Here is a 17,589-nt window from a genome sequence, read left to right as displayed (position 1 = left end):
ACTGCCTCTTGAGCAGCATAGAGGTAAGAGGACAGCAGGCTCACGGGAAGCAGGGAGGAAGAGGCTGTGTTCTCTTATAGCTGTAATGCTGCATTGATGGTCCTGGGGGCACTTGAGTGCACAGTGGCCTCTGCTCACTATTCCTGCCCCTGGGATGAGACATTTGCTGAGAGCTGCTGGGAAGGAGCAGTTCATTGGATGGCTTCTTGCTTGGAACATGGTTCTCACTATAAACGTGTTTTTGGCTTGTGGATGGCAGCTTTACCTTCCTAAGTCTGTTCAGCACCTAGTGCCAGGGGTTGAGATCTCCTGGAAGGATGGAGTACCAGTGAGAGATCTTGCTGCCTGCCCCAGCCCCCTGGGCCTTCCTTCTGTCCTCCTGCTTAGCCTTGAGGTGTTTGCTGTGCTTCAAAATTTCCTGGAGCTGTCCCATGAGCACATGCACAATCAAGCTGTGGCTTTGTCTGTCCCACACTTGCCTGCACGCAGGCAAGGCACTCTGCCTTGCCCTATTGTGAATGCTCTGCAGCTCACACAGTAGGCAAGAGACTACCTGAAATTGGGACAGTCTTAGCTTCTGGTCTTTTGGAGCAAAGCAATTAAAACCACAAAATAACCATGGGTCTGGTCTCTAGCTTGGAAGGGCCCTTGGGGAGGGCTTCTGAGCGGGAGGAACCAGTAGGGCTTGTCTCTCTTTGCAGAAGCAGCACTTCCTAGGGCTTGCAGCATTGCTCAGTGCTCTGCAAGGCTCACCTGATGCCCAGTAGAAGGAGCGCTCGGGTGTGTGAGGCACACAAAGGACCTGGGTTGTTATTCAGTGCTGTCATTCCAGACATGACTGGGCCATTTTGATGAAAGAGACAGAATCTGACAGTTTTACTATTCAATTGTTTCTTATAGATTTTGAATAAAAATAAATTGGTGTCTTTTAAAAGAACAAACCGCAGAAAAGCTTGTGTAAGCAGAAGTGTGTGGTCTCTGAAGCATGGCAGACAGCACTGTATTCACAGCCAGCCAACAGAGACTTCAAGGGCTAGTGCAGAGAGAGCTGGATTGAAAAGTGAATGCCTCTTCCCAGCTTTAGCTTAGCTTTGAAATGCTTTGGAAACATATGCACAGAAGGAAGGGGAGGGGGTTTTAGAGTCTGAACATCCCTCAGAAGCCAGGCTTGCACAGACCCCATCACAACACCACTGCAGACAGCATGCCGCGAACACTCTGCAGGCATTTAGTGCCAGCACTGGTGAGCTCTTTGCCCCAGTGATGGGGTGCCTGTCACAGAAGAAGCAGTGAAGATCTGAGGATGTGACATTGCTGCAGTCTCCATTTGCTGTTTCTGTTGCAGCAGGTCTCAGAGGCCAAGTGAGATCAAGGCCTCAAGTATAGCTGCTGCCCAAACCCTCTGGGAGGCAAGGTTCATGCCCTTCAGGGCGGACAGTTTTGGGATGAGACTGCAAGGGAGTGAGTAATGAGGTAATAGCATTATCTGTTTGTCTGAGAGTGGTTAACTGCTTGGCCCTTCCAAGGCCAGGTTCTTTGTTCTTGTGGCTGCCTGTGCCGCAGGTCTCTTCCTCCCTCTCGAGGTGGGAGCATGGGTGCAGGCTGAGACAGCATGGCATGCTGATTTTTTCTAGAGGGGCTCTCCATGGGTGTCTGGCATTTCTGAAGGCTGTGACAGACTGGCTTTTTCCTGAGTGCTGGAGTTGGTGGCAGAGTATCTCTGTTTTGATGCCTCCCAGAGCCATTATCATCTTTGTGGGACCCCTTTCCACAGAGGCTGCAGCAAGGCAAGCCTCAAGGTAAGTTCACCTGGGGTACAGCAAATCTGCTGTGATGAGTTCAGTTTGCATTTAGAAGGAATTGCTGGCTTAGGAGGTTTGTCTGCAGCTTTTATAAATCACGGGCCTGTCATTCCTCTCCAGGCAGTGTTCTGCTGACATCTCCTCCTCAGGACCGGTAGACTCTGCAGACTGCCCAGCCTGAGGGTGGCGGTGGAGGACACTGTGCCAAGTTAGGGCTGCCAGCGGATGTCGGAGGAGGGCAAAGAGACTGCCAGGCCCCAGGATGCAGTTTACCAGTGAAGGAAGGGTTTGGGTGCGCACCCCCAGGAGCTGCTTGCTGGCAGACCATTCCTGGGGGATTAACCTTGGTGCAGGCAGATGAGCCGTGAGAGCTTGACATTAAACAGACTGACACAAAGGGCCTGAGCTGCATGGTGCAGTGATGATAAGGACTTTGTCTGTCAGGATGGGGGCTCACAGGACTGGGCACCTTGCCTTTCATTCCCCAGGGTGGGAGGAAGGAGCTCTGTGGAGCCAGGCACCACCAGTGCTCCTTGCACACATCTGGTGCCATTGGGTGTCTGGGGTGAGAATGGCAGACTCCGTCGCCCCAGGGACGCTTTTGAACAGAAGAGCTACTTGGGCTGAAAGGTTGCTGTGACCATTTAGCATTGGAAGCTGGACCTTTCTGGCCATGTGTATCTGCCAGGGCTCCAGAGTCTGTGGCAGCTGGAGGACTGAGGGTTTCTGCTGGGTTTCCTCCTGTTTTCCTTAGTGCCTTTGTTAAAGTGGCATGCTAGAGAGCCAGACAGTTCTTGGTCTCTTTGCAGGTTTAGCTTTCCTCCTAGGGATCAGTGTGTGCTGGGCTGTCTGTTCCTCATTTGGAGTTTGCTAATGATGGTATAAGCATTCTGGATTCTTTCGAGGAATTTGTTTGCAAAGATCCTGGGATACAGGAGCAAAAGGCTGGAAGGAAAATGCCTTTCATGATTCAAGATAAAGAACATCACAAGGCCTTGGAGACATCACTTCATTCAGGAATTAAATTACAGGAGTCATCTGGTGTCAAATAAGTTTCATTTAATAGGTCACTCACTTAGATAAAGTTTCTGTAGAAATCAATATCTCTTTCTCCTGCAATTGACAGCTGAAGACATTGAAAATGGCATTTTTCACACAAGGTTTATTTAATTTTGGTAGGAAGAATCCCTCCCACACCCTCTGCTTGGTCAGGGCAGCACTGGTATGAGGTTAACAGTCTCCTGAGGTGGAAACCTTCCCTATCCTTTTTCATGGGGATAATTTGAGGTCATTTTGGCACAGGCTTGCCAATGCAGTCAGGATGCCATTGGCACAAGGCTGTATCACAGGCATGTTCACACCTCACTGAAGGAATTGGTAAGTCACTGCATTCTCTCTTACAGCTGAGTTTGGCATGGCAAAGTGCCTCATTATGTATCTCAGCAGAACGAAATTCTCTGTAGAGGCAGATACCTTTGTGCTGTGAAGACTGGACATTTCAGAAGGGATGCTTCTGTGTCCAGGGCTAGATGCATCTTGTAATTTCAGACCCCTTAGGAAAATGGGACACTTTTGCTCAGTGTATTTTGTTTCAGTCTGATAGTGTCCCATGGAGGAGGGAAGAGAGACTGGCAACTTTCTGCACCATCTCCCAGGAGAGCTGTGTGTAGGAATGAGAGCTGTTATTATTCCTACAATAGCAAAATAATTGTTTCTGAACACTTGCTGTTTCCTCCACTTGCTTTTCAGTCTTAAGCAATTTCTAAGGTTGACACGCCATCTCCAGTCACATTTGTCTTGTTGTGTGGCATGACTGATGCAATTACATCTGACATTGTCACAGCATTTTGCACAAATGACTTCAATTGTAGGCTAACAGATGACCCCTGAAATGAGCAGCAGGAGACAAAATGCCCTTAACTTCCTCCACAGGAAAGAGTTGTTGGTTCTCAGAGTAACATGTGGCTGGCGTCAAGTTTTTCAAGCAAACACTTTTCTGTTGGCTGTGTTCAAGAAGCAGTGTTTTACTTCATTCTTGCACAGCCTGCACATGGACTTTTCTCTATCAGCATTTTTCACCACCAGATATCACCTGTGACAGATGAAGAGAGCTACTATGTTGGCTGTAGACATCCGGGTTTGATAAGAGTGGAGAATGCATGAAGTAACAGGGGTCCCTTTGCCTTCTCTCTGTCTCTTGATACAAGTGGCAGCAGCCACTGTGAAATACTGAGAGGTGTAGAGGATTGGGGATTGGCCCAGCAATATCAAAGACAGGCTTGGCGGAGATGCAAATCCTAGCAAAGAAAGGAAAGCTCTGTTACTTCTTGGGCATTTGTTGCAGGCGGTGGCAGGTTGTAGGGAGCTTGGAAATGCTCCTGTTGAAGAGGGTGGCAACTTAGGGATGCTGTGCATAGAAGGGATATGCCTTGGAGGCAAGTTAAACCAGTGGTAAGAGCAAAGGAAGTGTTAGGGATACCTAACTCTGGTGAATATCCCATTCACCAGACCCGAGAACTAAAACTGGGATAGAAATTTCTTTTCCTCTGAGCACACAGCTGCCCTTTTGAACTCACTGTTCTCAGCAGGCCTGAGGAGACATGAGAGCCATGGGGATAGAGGATGTCCACTCTTACCCTGAGAAGCAAACAGCAGTTCACATGAGTGCTCACCAGGGCATGAGCCAGCTCTGAAGCAGCCAGGGATGAGCTACTGACTGGGTCTTGCTGCTGGAGCACGTGGTGGATGGCTGCTAGAACACACAGATGCAGCTCCAGCTTGCTTGACAGTTTCTGGCTGTGCATGTGAGAGGCCAGCTGATCTGTGAGAGCAGTGCAGGGGCAAGCAGGACAGGAATGATTATATACTCTGATGGCAGGCTGGTTATGCTAAATCTCTGGTCTGAGAATATAGAACGGTGCTTTTAGGATATATGTGGAGCAACTTGCTGCAACTAACCCAGAGCCGATGGCAGTTCCCTATTCCCTGCCAGACAGACAGAATTAGATGCTATTTAAAACCACCCAAGCTTTTAATGACCCCTCTCAGACACAAACTGACCATCTAACTTTGCACGATTCACTGAGATTCCATTTTACTCAAGGAAATAAAAATAATAGTTTAAACCATTTCAAATATAGCAGTAAATCCCTAACAACATTAACCTTTTCCAAAGCATTAAACTGATCCCTGGTGGATTCTCAAAGTTGCTATTAGGAGGAGGCATGAAATACTCTCTCCTGAACTTCATGTTCCCAAAGTAAATAACAAGCCACACCAAGTGTGGGGTTTATTAGCTTTCTGACTGGTGCCTGGCTGTCTCCTTACCCTATTCTGAATCATCAAACATTAGTGCTTTTTGCATTAGGAAGGTAAAAGTTCATGCACAAAATCACAGGTATGAGGAGGGAGACTAAGGTGATGTCTAGGTTCAAACAGGGAACAGCAGCAGCTTCGGAGTACGTGGGAACAGAGGAGAGCAGTCTGACCTGTACAGCCATACAGCTTGCTTTGAAGAGATCTGAGGCTGGTGTTCGATTGTCAGAAGGAGTTGGCTGAAGACAGCAATAGTGGGAAGGGTTTAGGCTTCTGGCCAACTCATTCAGTATGCAAGGTCAGATCCAATATTTCATTTTGTTGCACTGGTCAAGAGAAGGGGACAGGGACTGCTGACCTCCCCTGGATCATGGAGGATGGCCCCTGTAAAGGGAAAGTGACTTAAAGGAAATGTCTTTTAGATAGTAACACTGCAGTCCTGCCCAGGCTGGAAAAAACAAATTAGGGCCTTTTTACTCAGAATATACTCCTGGCTGGGCACATATATCTGGGGTAATTCTGCAAAATGAATGCTATCATAAGAAAAGCTGAGAGAAAGGAAGAATGTAAACATATATGTGAAAAAAACTTGTGATTGTTTAAAGGTGCTTTAGCAGATACCACAAGTGCTCATAATTTCACAGTCATGAAGAAGACATCTCCAGTTAAAAAGCCTCTTGATCTAGAGAGACAATATGAAAGAAGCAATTAAAACATAAAAAGATATAAAAACTTATCTCAGTGGGAAGTGATGAAGTTGATAAAAGCTTTTTGGCCATTAATCTGAGAGAAGGCACTGGTATCAATGAAAAATCTTTGGGTTAGGAAGAAAGTATTCCTTAACCATATCAGGAGCAAATGAAATACTAGCCACGATTATGTTGAGGTTTGGGTCCTGACTGGTAGTCATGATGTATGAAAGGGTGGAGTATCTGACAAATACTCCTATTCTGTATTTGAAAATAAGTGAGGTGAGCTATTTGCATCCTACAGTAAATATGGAATACTTTATTCTACTGGAAACCAGAGGGGATGATAAACTGGGGCTAGTAAATGTTTGCATCTGCAAGATAGTTGGTATGAAAGAATTCTTTGAACCATTAATGTTGGCTTTTAACAAAATGGGGAGTATTGGGGAAGTTTGAGAGGCCAGTAACAGTGAATCAGTTACCAGCATATGGAAATGGTAAAAAGGGAGGCCAGGAGCTGTGGGTTGGTGAGGCTGACAGTGTTCCTATTACACAGAGAAAGAACAGAAGCTGCCTCCCCACAGTGGTGTGTCTAAGAGCTCCTTCTTCCTTGTGTGTCCCACATGTGTGAGCTGGTCTCAAGGGACCTCTGCATTTATCTCACCTGAAGCTGAGGAACTCCTCTCCTTGCAGCCCAAGATCATGTGATGGGAGGAGGCGAATAGGATCTGGTGAGGGGTTTATAAGGAAAGGCTGATGCTAACAGGAGGGTTTGCAACAGGAGTGGGGCAGATGGAGCAGTATGGAGGCAGTATGGAGTAATGCTTCCTTGACAGTACCCTCAGTGGGGCAAGAGAGCAGGGATAGAGGTGGCTGGGGAGAGAGATGGGGATACATACTAGCAGAGACTGATCTGAGATTGGGAAGATAGGTAGGTGAGTCTGTCCTGGGAACCAGAACAGCAGGTGGAAGAGGTCTGCATTGGATCTTGTTGTAACCCCCTGGAGCACTGCAGCAGGGCATTTTGTGCTCTGTGAGGAAGACAAAGAAGTAAGGTTTCCTGGAGCTGAGAAGAGTTAAACCTTTGAGATGGCTTTTTCTCTGGCTGCAGAAATTTGTACTGGACAAACAGCCCCCTGTAGGATGGGAAGCTTGTCTGGGTAGCAGAGCTGCAACCCAATCATGGTGGTGGAGATGAGAGCTGTCACAGCTCATTCCTGCCTGGTCCTGCCATGAAGACATTTGGTGTCCCTGTTAGCAGTAGGTAGTCTTTAGAGAAGTTGCAGGTGCTAGCTGATAATGGAGTGTAGGTGAAATAACAAACTGAATCTCCTCTGATGTGGCTCAGTGCCATTTCTGCTTTGGTGCCTCCCTGTGAAGCCTGGATCTGTGCTACGGACCCGAGGAGACAGAGCTCCTTTTCTCTGGCTTCCTTCGGTCATCTCTGCACCTGCCCTGCTGCTGTGCCACTTTCTGAAATGCCAGTTCTGTTGCCATGCATAATGTGCCGGGAGAGCAGCTGCAACTGTTTATCCAATAAGGGCAGATTGCTTTCTAGGCTGTTTCAAGTGCTGTTAAATGCCATTTAGTTCTAAGAAAGGACAAGTTTACATTCTATCTAACATTCTTAATGCTTGTAATTTCTGTGAGCAGTGATATTGATTCCTGGGGCTGTGCTAACTATAACACAAATGGACAGCAACTAGTAGGAAGAACTTCCTAACCTTCCGGTATTGGGGCCCCTGAAGATGCTGAGTGATTTGTATGTTCCCAGCAGATGTAATCTGGTGATAATAAAGCACTGTGGGTTGCACTTCCTTACTGGCATGGGCTGGTAGCCTGTGGGAGGACTTTTCTCGTCAGTGTGGGGCAGGCTGGAGGGGTGGAGTGTGATCGCACTGTGAGAAAGGGAACAAACTGGGACTGGGCCCTGCCACTGACAGTGACATTCTGCCATAAATGGCTGATAATGTGTTAATAACTTTTTTTAATAGCCCCTCCCCACACATACATTGTTTTTCAGCTAAACAGCCAACGATTAACAAGCTTGTTAATGCATTCATCCCAGGCATGTTAAATATCTGATTACCTTTGAAGTTAACTGGCTTGCAATAGACCCCAATACAACAAAAGCATTCTCAGCTCTGAGGAATGTGCCAATTGAAATTGGTGACATGTGTTTTTTATCGGTAAGGAGTAGAAAACTCCTTTGTCCTTTGAGAAGATATCACAATTGGAAAGGCTTATTTTAACATATGATACATAACTAAAATAAGACTTTATGTTTTCCATCTTTTCATTTCAATAGAGCTTTCAATAGTGCAAAGTTAATTTTTATTTGAGCATATCTGTGAGATTAACCTAAACCAATGGACTGGGCTGCAGATTGCCATTCTGATAAACAAGGATAAACATAACCAGTACTAGCTGAGGAGGGAGATCTAGCAGGAAACAGAGCATTATTGAAGAATGTCATTTTCACAGCTGCTTTTCTCTGCCAAATTAAAAAGAGAAGCCTCTGCAAGGCACAATGGGAAGAAAATACTACAGGAGAGGTTTTATTAAGAATCAGAGGTAATAGTCCTGTGGAGACAGTCTGCTGGTGTTCTACAAAGTATTACGATGCTAGATGTTAGCATCCAGAGATCCTAAGTAGGCATTTGTGTGCATTGTACTAGGACTGGTATGTTATTTAAACATGCTTGCCTCAAAGAGTCTGTATTCTGTAATGCTCTGTCAGTAAGTACATGTCATTGGGGAGTTTCTTCCAAAGTAGGAGAGAGTTCATCTTCCAGTGCTTCCAGTAGGAGAGAGGATATAGTTAATACTTAAAATATGATTTTTCAGGGAAATGAATGGATTGGTGCATTGGCACTGGAGTGTAGTCTCTGGATCCTGGTCTGTGCAGAATAAGAGGCAGAGTAAGAGTAATAGACTAGTACTCTGGAGACAGTTTTTCACACGTACCCTAAATAGTCAACAAAGCTTTCTTCATGAGTATTTCAGCATCCTATTTGCCTCTTGCAGTTGCCACAAAGTTCTAGGTGTTTTTCTCCCATCCCTTCAGCTTGTTTTCTGCCCTTCCTGTCCATCTTGCTTCTCGTCTGCTCCTTCCAGGTGAGCTTGCGTGCGTGTTTGCTTTGCTCTGGGTCACCCCCAAATGACTAGTTGCTTCCACCTCCTCCGATACTTGCTCAGTGGCTTTTCTGCCAGCTTGAGGCTGTATCTTGCCCGCTGCTTTTCCATCTGAGTAACTGTAACCTCCACATAGGAGTATTGGAGCAGAGGCTTAAGCATGCTCCTCTTGCAACTGCAGTAGAGCTGGAGCCTCCATCGTGGGGCCCCTGGGGGTGGTTCTCCACTGAGGCCCAAGCCATGGCCATGGGAAATACTGTCTGGCTTTGTCCTGCTCTCCAGCGTTCCTGGTTACTCATCAAGAGAGGTGCCCTGGTTACCCACTCAGAAGTCTGCACCATGTTTCTGCTTCATGTAGACCGTCTCTCTGTCCCTTCTCTGCTCTGACACCAGTCCCCCTCATTTCTTGTTTTTATTTAGATATTTTAATAGTGGGAAGAAGGCAAGCACAGGAGAGTTCCTACCAAATAGTAAAATCTGTGATTTGCTTCCCATACAACAGTTAGCAAAAGAACCTCCTGAGTCAACTTCTCATTTTCCTGAGCAGCTATCATGCCTCTTGTGTGGGTGTCATGCCGAGATCTCCCTCCAGTTCAGCAGTGATAATAGGTTAGGAGCCTGCAGCCACCATATCCTCACACAGGCAGCCTGCACCTCAGAAGGTGCATTTCATTGGTGGTATGGCTCTGAGTCAATACCATTAGACCACATAGTGAGGAATGGAGTTTATGTTTATGTGTAAAGTGTGTGCATGCCATTGGACAAATTGCCTGAAATAAAGTGGAAATAACATTTACAGCTGGCCAGAAAAGCCTCTTAATTTGATTTGACATTTATGATTTCCCTTGCATTTCTTAAAGAGTCATCCTTTCTTGCTGCATTTAACTAACTGTTGTCCACCCAGTCTCTGTGCTATGCCCATAGCTGGGCATGTAATGCCATGGTGCCTACCTGTGGCGCTACCCCTGGCCACTAGACCTCAGCTTTCGCCCTCCTGCTGGATGCATTGGCTGCGCAGGTGGGGAGTGAGCTCTCCCTGCTTCCTTTAGTGCAGCCCAGCAGCAGCAGTCCCTGTCTGAAGGCTCTGCTTGGAGCCGCCCAAGACATGGTAGCAGCTAGCAGAGCTGCTGCCACATGGGGAGAGGAGGACATGGGAGGGCAGGCCCCCAAACACAGCACCTCCTGGCAGTGGTGGGATGCACTACTTATACGGGCTAGGGGAAGCACTTGCCTGTGTTGCCTGCAGCCTGGAGCAGGTGTTCAGGTGTTTGCCTGCACTCCACATTTAGTGTTTGTCTGTCTTCCAGCCCCTCTTTAGTACTGTCACTTAAACTGGCTTCTGTAAATTCGAGTGTTGTTTCAGGGTCTGCAGACTCAGGCAGATCTTCTCTTCAGTTACACCATTAGCTTTGCCAAGATTGGATTAAAGCAGAAGTTGCAGTTCTGTTGCAAAGACCTGTGGGGAGAAGATGTTCACCTTGTGACACTGGCTTTCAAAGCATTCAGAGAGCTGTATGTTGGTGAGAGCTGTTCCCCTAAGGCATAGGGCACCCCAGACTGTCTGGGGAAGATAAAGCAAATTCCTGATGGAACTGAGACTGTCCAATCTGAAGCAAAGATAGGACAGAGAATCAGGAGACATTTGCCACAAACAGACAAGAGACCAGTGTTGTGCTGCCAACACTGATTAAACAGTGTTAGGGCTGGAGGGGAAGATGGGAAGAAAGGTAACCAGCATCAGGGACAGGGAGGGAACCGGGACAGGTAATGTCCCTTTCCTCCCTAGAGCACAAATTCACCCACAAGGCAGAATGAGCCCTTCCAGACTCCCCCAGCTGCACGCTGCTCAAGCCACTCTGTCTGGGCATTGCAGGGTCGTTAGCATGGACTGCAGAGACAATTTGGCAGGTTCAGCTAATCGCTGGAACAGATACCTGCAAATTGAGGACTCTGTCTCCTGCTCTGACACGCACATGTAGCAGACACGTGCCTCAGTTTACTTATTTATAAGGTGTATTCCTGCTTTGTAATGCAGATTTATTCTCTCCATGGAGCCAATCTATAATGCATCAGAGGGGACCATATCTGGAGAGTTGTGATAGAGGCACTGTTCTACTCCAGCCTACTCACACCATTCCTTAATGAAGTGAGTTTCAGAGATTTGCAGTCAAAGAAGATGCAGATGAGCCTTTTGTAAATGGTAACATTTAAAGTTCCTGCTGCTTTGAAGCTGGAGGCTGAGCAGATGCTGCATGTTGCAGCCATTGCCCTCCTGAGATCATGAGTTTTAATTCATTTCCGTTTATGTCATCTGTTCCCTGTGTGCTGGTGTCACACTGTAAAATGTACTCAGGTCTCAGGGTGCATATGAAGCAAATGAGTTCATGTCTCTGTTCCAGCTCATCGTTTTACAATGTGTTGGGCAGCACTGCGTGTGGCCAAGTTGTACCTCTCTGTTGACTGGTCATCTAGCCATGTTCTTACACCTCCTACAGCATAATTTGAGGGGGTGACAATTGGAGAAGTTAGCAACAGTTTTTCAAAGAAAAAGAGCCTTTTGGGGGGCCAAACCACTTTCCTATGTGATGAAACCACTGACCTGAGCAACGCTGCTTCCTGGAACCCATTTACATGGGAAACAGGCTCTGTGCTCTGAGGATTCGCATGTGTTTGGGCTGGAGCTGGAGTTGGAAGTGCCACAACTAGGTCCTAAGGGCAAGTCAGGCTGGGGTCTGCCACTTTGCTGAGGGCCAGCCAACAGCTTGGAAGGAGGAAGAAAACTCTAGGGAGCCAGCAGGAAGGGAAGCTCTCAGGTAGCCTGCAGGGGCAGAGGTCTTTTCAGCTGAGGGCCAGGGTGGTATGTTGCACAAATAAGTTGTCCAACTCTAGGGTAAACGTTCAGCCTGGAGATGGATGTGAATGTGGGTACCCAAGGAGCTTCTCATCCAGAACTGCATTAAGCATTGTCTTTGGGACTCCAGAGAGCCTGTGGAGGAGAGCTGGAGTGCCTCATGGATTTGTTCTAGCTAATTCTTGGCACAATTTGAAATGACATTAGGGCAGAGGAGGCTCTTAAATCTGCCCCAGCACAGGTCCTTGCACTTCTTGCATTTGAGTAGACCAAGTGTTGCTCCCGAGCACAAGGCTGCATCTGCAACACCAGACTTCTTGGTTTTGGGTAAGAGAAGAAAGCTGTATGCTGTACGTACTTCTTTTCCAGAACAAAATTAACCAATATACTAATTAAATGTCTTACACCTCTTGTTTGGTCATGTTTTTCCCTAGGTAACAGTATATTTTCCATATGATTATACTGGGGTGAAAAGGCAGCGTTTGATGCAGTGAATTCCTTCAGCTGCCCACAGTCCAGGCCCGGGCTTGGTGTTTAACATGCTGCTGCAGTACAGACACATCCTTTAAGCATCAGTTGGAAAGAGATGTGGATCAGGTTTTTTTCCTTCAAAAAATGACATTTTGAAGTAGGTTAAATCTACCACTTTTCCACATTTTCTCAGAGAGAGATTTTGTCTGGCTAGTGTACGTGCTTTCCATGGGAAATTATTTATGAACTCCTGAGCCCTGATCTACTCTTCTTGATGTAACAGTAGTAGATCTGGAGGAATGACCAAGGTTAGCTTTATAGTCTCAGTTCAGATGTAGCGCCAAGTTATTCAGTGCTTCATTTTGCTAACACCTTAAGCAAGACAATTTATCTCAGCAAAGTCCTTCAGATTATACCAATATACCATTTTGCCAATAAGACATGCACCTGCTGCTTCAATCCCAGAAGAAATCAGTGTGTTTCATTTCAGAGTTGCCAATTCTTTGCTCTCCATTCTTTTGCTATTCTTATGAAGAAAAACTTTTTGGGGGGCCCTGGGAAGGAATACAGAAGGATTGTGGAAAACCTTGTGTCTATTTTAGCTAACACATCTTGTTCAATTGTGAACAGATAGACCAGCTCATTGTAGGGCATGATCATCAGGGTTCAGGTAATCAATATATACTAATGGAATAGGGCATATTCTTTGTTTGGGTCCACTCCATAGTTGGCCTAGACCTCTGCAGTCCTAGTAGAAGATATAAGATGTGACCATGCCACTACTGTCTTTGCTGGACAAATTCAAAGCTGTAGCTCACCTCCTTGCTCATAGCCAGTTATCTATCCTGGCACTTGTATAATTATAATACATGCTTTATTGCTTGTCAATATTTTAACCTTTCTGACATATTATCCCCTAGGGCAACTGAGCAACCTTAATAATATAGCTGATAATTATCCTCCACATGAATAAAGTTATCACTAGGGTCCTGTATAAATCACATAGAAAAGATGACAGATTTCACTGGCTGGTCATCACAAAAATGAGAAGAGGCACAGATTGTGACAGCTTAATGGGGAAGGTAATAAAACCAACAATAAAGTCATTTATAATATAAGCAATGATTCTCAGGCCTTCTATTTGTTTTCATGCTAATAGAAGATAAATGTCAGATTAGGAACAAGACCTGAAATTTCTATTAAAAATATTTGGAAAATGTCATTAAATATCAGCAATTCACAGCTCAAGAAGTGGCAGTATGGGTCTTAATTACCTGTGTGAGATCCTTGGAAGCAAAGTGGGGATAATATTATTTGCTTCCCTGTCTCTTGGGGGGCTATGAGGAGTAATGTTACTGCAATGCTGAGAGCATCAGTTCCCTGCGCTGGCTGTCCCTGTAGGCTTCTGCTGCCCTTCAGTTCTGGAAGGAGCAAGATGTTGCTGGGTGCCTTGGCAGGAGGAAGCCTTCTGGCTGCTGGAGGGGAGCTGAACAGAGACCCCATCATGGACCCCAGACTGGATACATCATGACTGTTTTGGGGGGCTGCATGTTTCACAAAGAACACGATCTGTTATTAAAAACAAACAAAAGACCTCAGTGCACTTGTGAAAGAGCACTGCAGCAGTAATGGAGTGGTGGCAAAGGGGAGGGTGCATTATAGTGTATTACTGATATCAAGGCATAAGATGTACTCACTGGAAATGCATAAAGGACTGGTCTTTGCATCTTTAAGTTATATGTAGGCATTGCTGGAGAGTCACCTGGAATGCGTGCTGTGAAAATGCACGCATGCAGCCCTCAACATTTGTATTCTGCATTAACAAAAGGTTTGGGAATAAGAGTGAGCAGTCATGGGAGTACAGAGTGAACATAGGGATTTTGAGGAGGGAAGAGGCTGAGACTCCCTGTATGAGACCAGGAGAGTGAGAGAAGGATAACTGCAGAAAGAACAAGCAGAGCAGGAGTGTGCCTCCCTAGTTCTCCTGGGGAAAAGCCTGGGCAGCCAGTGGGCAGTAGGATGCTAGGGCAGGTGGTGCCATTATCACTGCCCTGTGCCACACAGGTGCTGGTGAGCTGGAGCAGATCAGGACTGGCATGGTGCTCCCAAGCAGAGAGGCGCTGGTGCTATCTGAGTGTAGCCCCCTGGGTGCAAGCTGCTGGTGAAGCCCACGCCACTGTGGCTGGGAAAAGCAAGCTACTCCCAGAGAATAGCCTGGCCTGGACTCTCCTGGCTTTGGACAGTCTCTTCAACATTGATCTTGATGCAGGGATTAATCTGAGAATGTCTTTGGGACTCAGGCAGTGGCTGGGGAAGAGGTGGGGAAAGGAGAATGCAGGCGTTGTATTTGTGTCTGTGCTTTTAATATTCTTGGTGCATTCTCTGACTTGCACTTCTGCTAAACATGCACTCTGAGGTCTGAGCCCTGGTGTCTCTAATCTAGTGAGAGCTTTATTGATCAAGTCCTGGCATTTGATCCCCTGAGCTGACTAGCATTGCACAAAAGGGGTAAATTGCTGCTTATACTTTAAAACAATCAGAATATTTTTAGTGCATGTAGACCTATATGATAAATACTGAGGCACAGCTGGGATGAGAATACCAAAATGCAGAGGGATAATTAACATCTGGAACACTACAAACCAGCTCCCTAGCCTAAGCCCTGGAGGGATGTGATGCATTCATCATGTTGCTCTCTGGGCTGATGCTACAGCTCTGAGGTGTATTGGTATTGAATTACAGTCTCTAGAAAATATTGTTTGGAGAATGTTGAGGAGAACTGGTAAACAATGTGCTGGAAGGTGACAGATATGTTTGCAGCTTCATATAGTGCTTTCCCAATAAAATAGCCATCCAGGGTTTTCCCGTTGCTGCCCTGCCTGTCAGAATTGGAAGGCAGCAGGCTCTCTCTGCCAGGCCCTGGTGGGGGAAGTCAAAACCCAGCAGCCAGTGGTCTTGCTTAGTCCTGATGACTTTTTTTTTTAAATGATTGTTTTATTACTGAGCGCAACACTAACAATGGCAGATGAATCCCAAGCTTAATAAAGCACCACCTGTGATTCAGCTGTTGCAGAAAACAGCATACAGAGAGCTCCTTACACTGGCTTTGGACACAGTCAAGCCTGAAACACCCTTTTTGCACTTTCCTGTCCTCACTGTGGCATCAGGGAGGATGCCATGCAGGCTCCTAGCCCAGGGCTACCCTCCACGTGATCTAGCCAAGGCTGGTGTTCTCTGTGTGTGCTTGCACTGAGAGAAACATCCCAACCACACGAAGGTTGGGGATGGTGAAGGCAGCCAGGATCTGCTTTGTAAAATGCTTTCCTGTTTATCCCCCATCTTCATAGGGAATCGTCCAGAAGACTTTGCTCTAGGGGGATACTTCACTCCTGTAAACCTGCCAGCAAGTCATAGCAATGTCCCTCTGAGTCAAGCTCATGGCTTGCCCCAGTGCTGCCTACCTCTCGAGCACCCTGCTTAACGTCACAGCTGGCCTCCGCTACACAACTGCCCGTCTTTGGAGTCGCTCAGCAAAGCACACAGCAAGGTAAGTAAGAGTGAATAGTAAATTCTCTCTCAAATGCTACTTTCCTCTGACAGTCAGCAGAAAATACAGGCTCAGTTACTTCGTTTATTAAATGGGTGGCTCTCATACCACTGTAACAAGCAGTGTCTGTGCGCAGGGGGTGAACAGGAGGTTAATGGCCAGTTCTCTCTGTGTTTGTGAAGGGGGGAGTTTTAAGGTTGTCTGCTATCATTTTAAGAAAAAAAAATCTTCAAAGAAAAAAAATGACAACAAGAGCTGTTTACATCTGAAAATCTACCAACAACAGTGTATCTCTTCTAGAGGGGCTTTTCTGCATACGTGACGAGCGGTTCCAGCAGTACTGGAGCTGGGCATTCTTGGGCCTTCGTTCCACACAGGGACTCTGCATTCTGAGGGATGTACTGACTTGAGATGCTTCGGTAGTAATTTCACAAATACTTCTCTTCATAGCTCCTTTCACTGTCATGCAGAGAATGAGGTGGTAGATGGCAGCAGTGATGGGAAGGCCTAAGGAGAAGGGTTTGTTCTGTCTCTCCAGCAGAAGGCCTATAAATCCTCCCTCTGCTGTGTGCAGTGGATGGCCTGAGGCTACAGACAATGTGTTGCACGGGGGAGCAGGAGGGCTGAGGGATGGATCTGAAGACACTGAGCATCAGCTGTGTGACCTTTTTAAAATACAGCAGAGAACTGGGACAGCGTCTCGTGTCCAAGTGCAATTTGAAAGCTGCCTTTCCTCAAAATATCAGAACATGCTGAGTTATCTGCCTTACCTGAAGAGAACTTTAGCGTGCAGAGATGCAGGAAGCAGGCATTTATGAGGAAGAAACAACAACCATTGTCTTGTTTCCTGGAGTGTGTTCTGTTACCTGCTAGGCTAGTGTCACTAACTGTGTCTGTATGCCATGGGGTAGCATGTCCAAGGCTGGGACAAGGGCTGAATATAGCCAATGGGACTGCCTTGAGCTGGACACAGACTAATTGACTCAGCTACTGATAGCAGTGTTAGGCACAGACTTTGGGCAGGAGGTGAAAGGAGAAGGATTTTGCCATTTTGCTCATACATGTGGTGAATAAGCTCTGCTTAAACAGTGGCGGGAGCAGTGTCTAGCTCCCAAGCTACACCAACAGGCCTGAGCAGCCAAGTGATGTGTCCCAGCACACACATGAGGGCTGCTGGCAGGTTAGGTGTGCTGGCACAACTGACATCTCCCAGGAGACTTTCTCCTACAGTTTGTAATTCTGTGAGCTGAGTTTTCCAGGCAGACAGGAGGTATGGCTGGAGCAACAAGGTGATGATGCTGACACATTCAGTTATCTGGCCACTTGTCTATATTGTAGTAAAGAGACTCCAGTGCCCTGTGTTCTTGTAGCTTCAGCAAGACTTATGCTCCGAGGCACTGGAGAATTGACTCCAGCAGAGGTGCTGCAGCCCAAAGTGCTGTTCCAGCCACCAGTGCTGCACAGGGCTCCCTTGGAGAGCAGTGCACACAGATATCAGTCTCGTGACGTTCACTCACAGCGAGGCAAGGGGTTAGCTGCTTGCCTGACTGGCATGGCTGCTCTGAAGCTGTGCAGAAGTGGTGATGATGCTACAGCTCTCGTTCATGTTTTGGCACAGCAAGTTTTAAAAATGACCTGCTGTGCATACTGTTTCTGTAGGAAATGACGGGTTGGCCCTTGGGGACAACAGAGAGGTTTTATTCAGCTGTCAAGGATAGAAAGCTAAAATAACCTTGAATGAAGTAAGTAAATAAACTAAGTTGATGAATCTCTATTCCC

The 17,589-nt window shown here is 46.6% G+C and overlaps 1 long non-coding RNA gene across 2 annotated transcripts in view; it reads left to right on the top strand.

Annotated features, from left to right (window-relative positions):
* Nucleotides 1-17,589, top strand: part of LOC136993517 (uncharacterized) — a 149,181-nt gene that overhangs the window by 58,993 nt on the left and 72,599 nt on the right. The window contains exon 1 of one of the 2 annotated variants that reach the window (XR_010885867.1): nt 15,651-15,810. The exons of the other annotated variant lie outside the window; for it this stretch is intronic. This is a non-coding gene — a long non-coding RNA (uncharacterized lncRNA). Of the gene's footprint in view, nt 1-15,650; nt 15,811-17,589 lie in introns of those variants that run through there. 2 annotated transcript variants of the gene reach the window in all.

Source organism: Apteryx mantelli, chromosome 16 (assembly GCF_036417845.1).
Source record: "Apteryx mantelli isolate bAptMan1 chromosome 16, bAptMan1.hap1, whole genome shotgun sequence".
NCBI classification, from domain to species: Eukaryota; Metazoa; Chordata; class Aves; order Apterygiformes; family Apterygidae; genus Apteryx; species Apteryx mantelli.
This window is presented reverse-complemented; position numbering and strand designations above follow the sequence as displayed.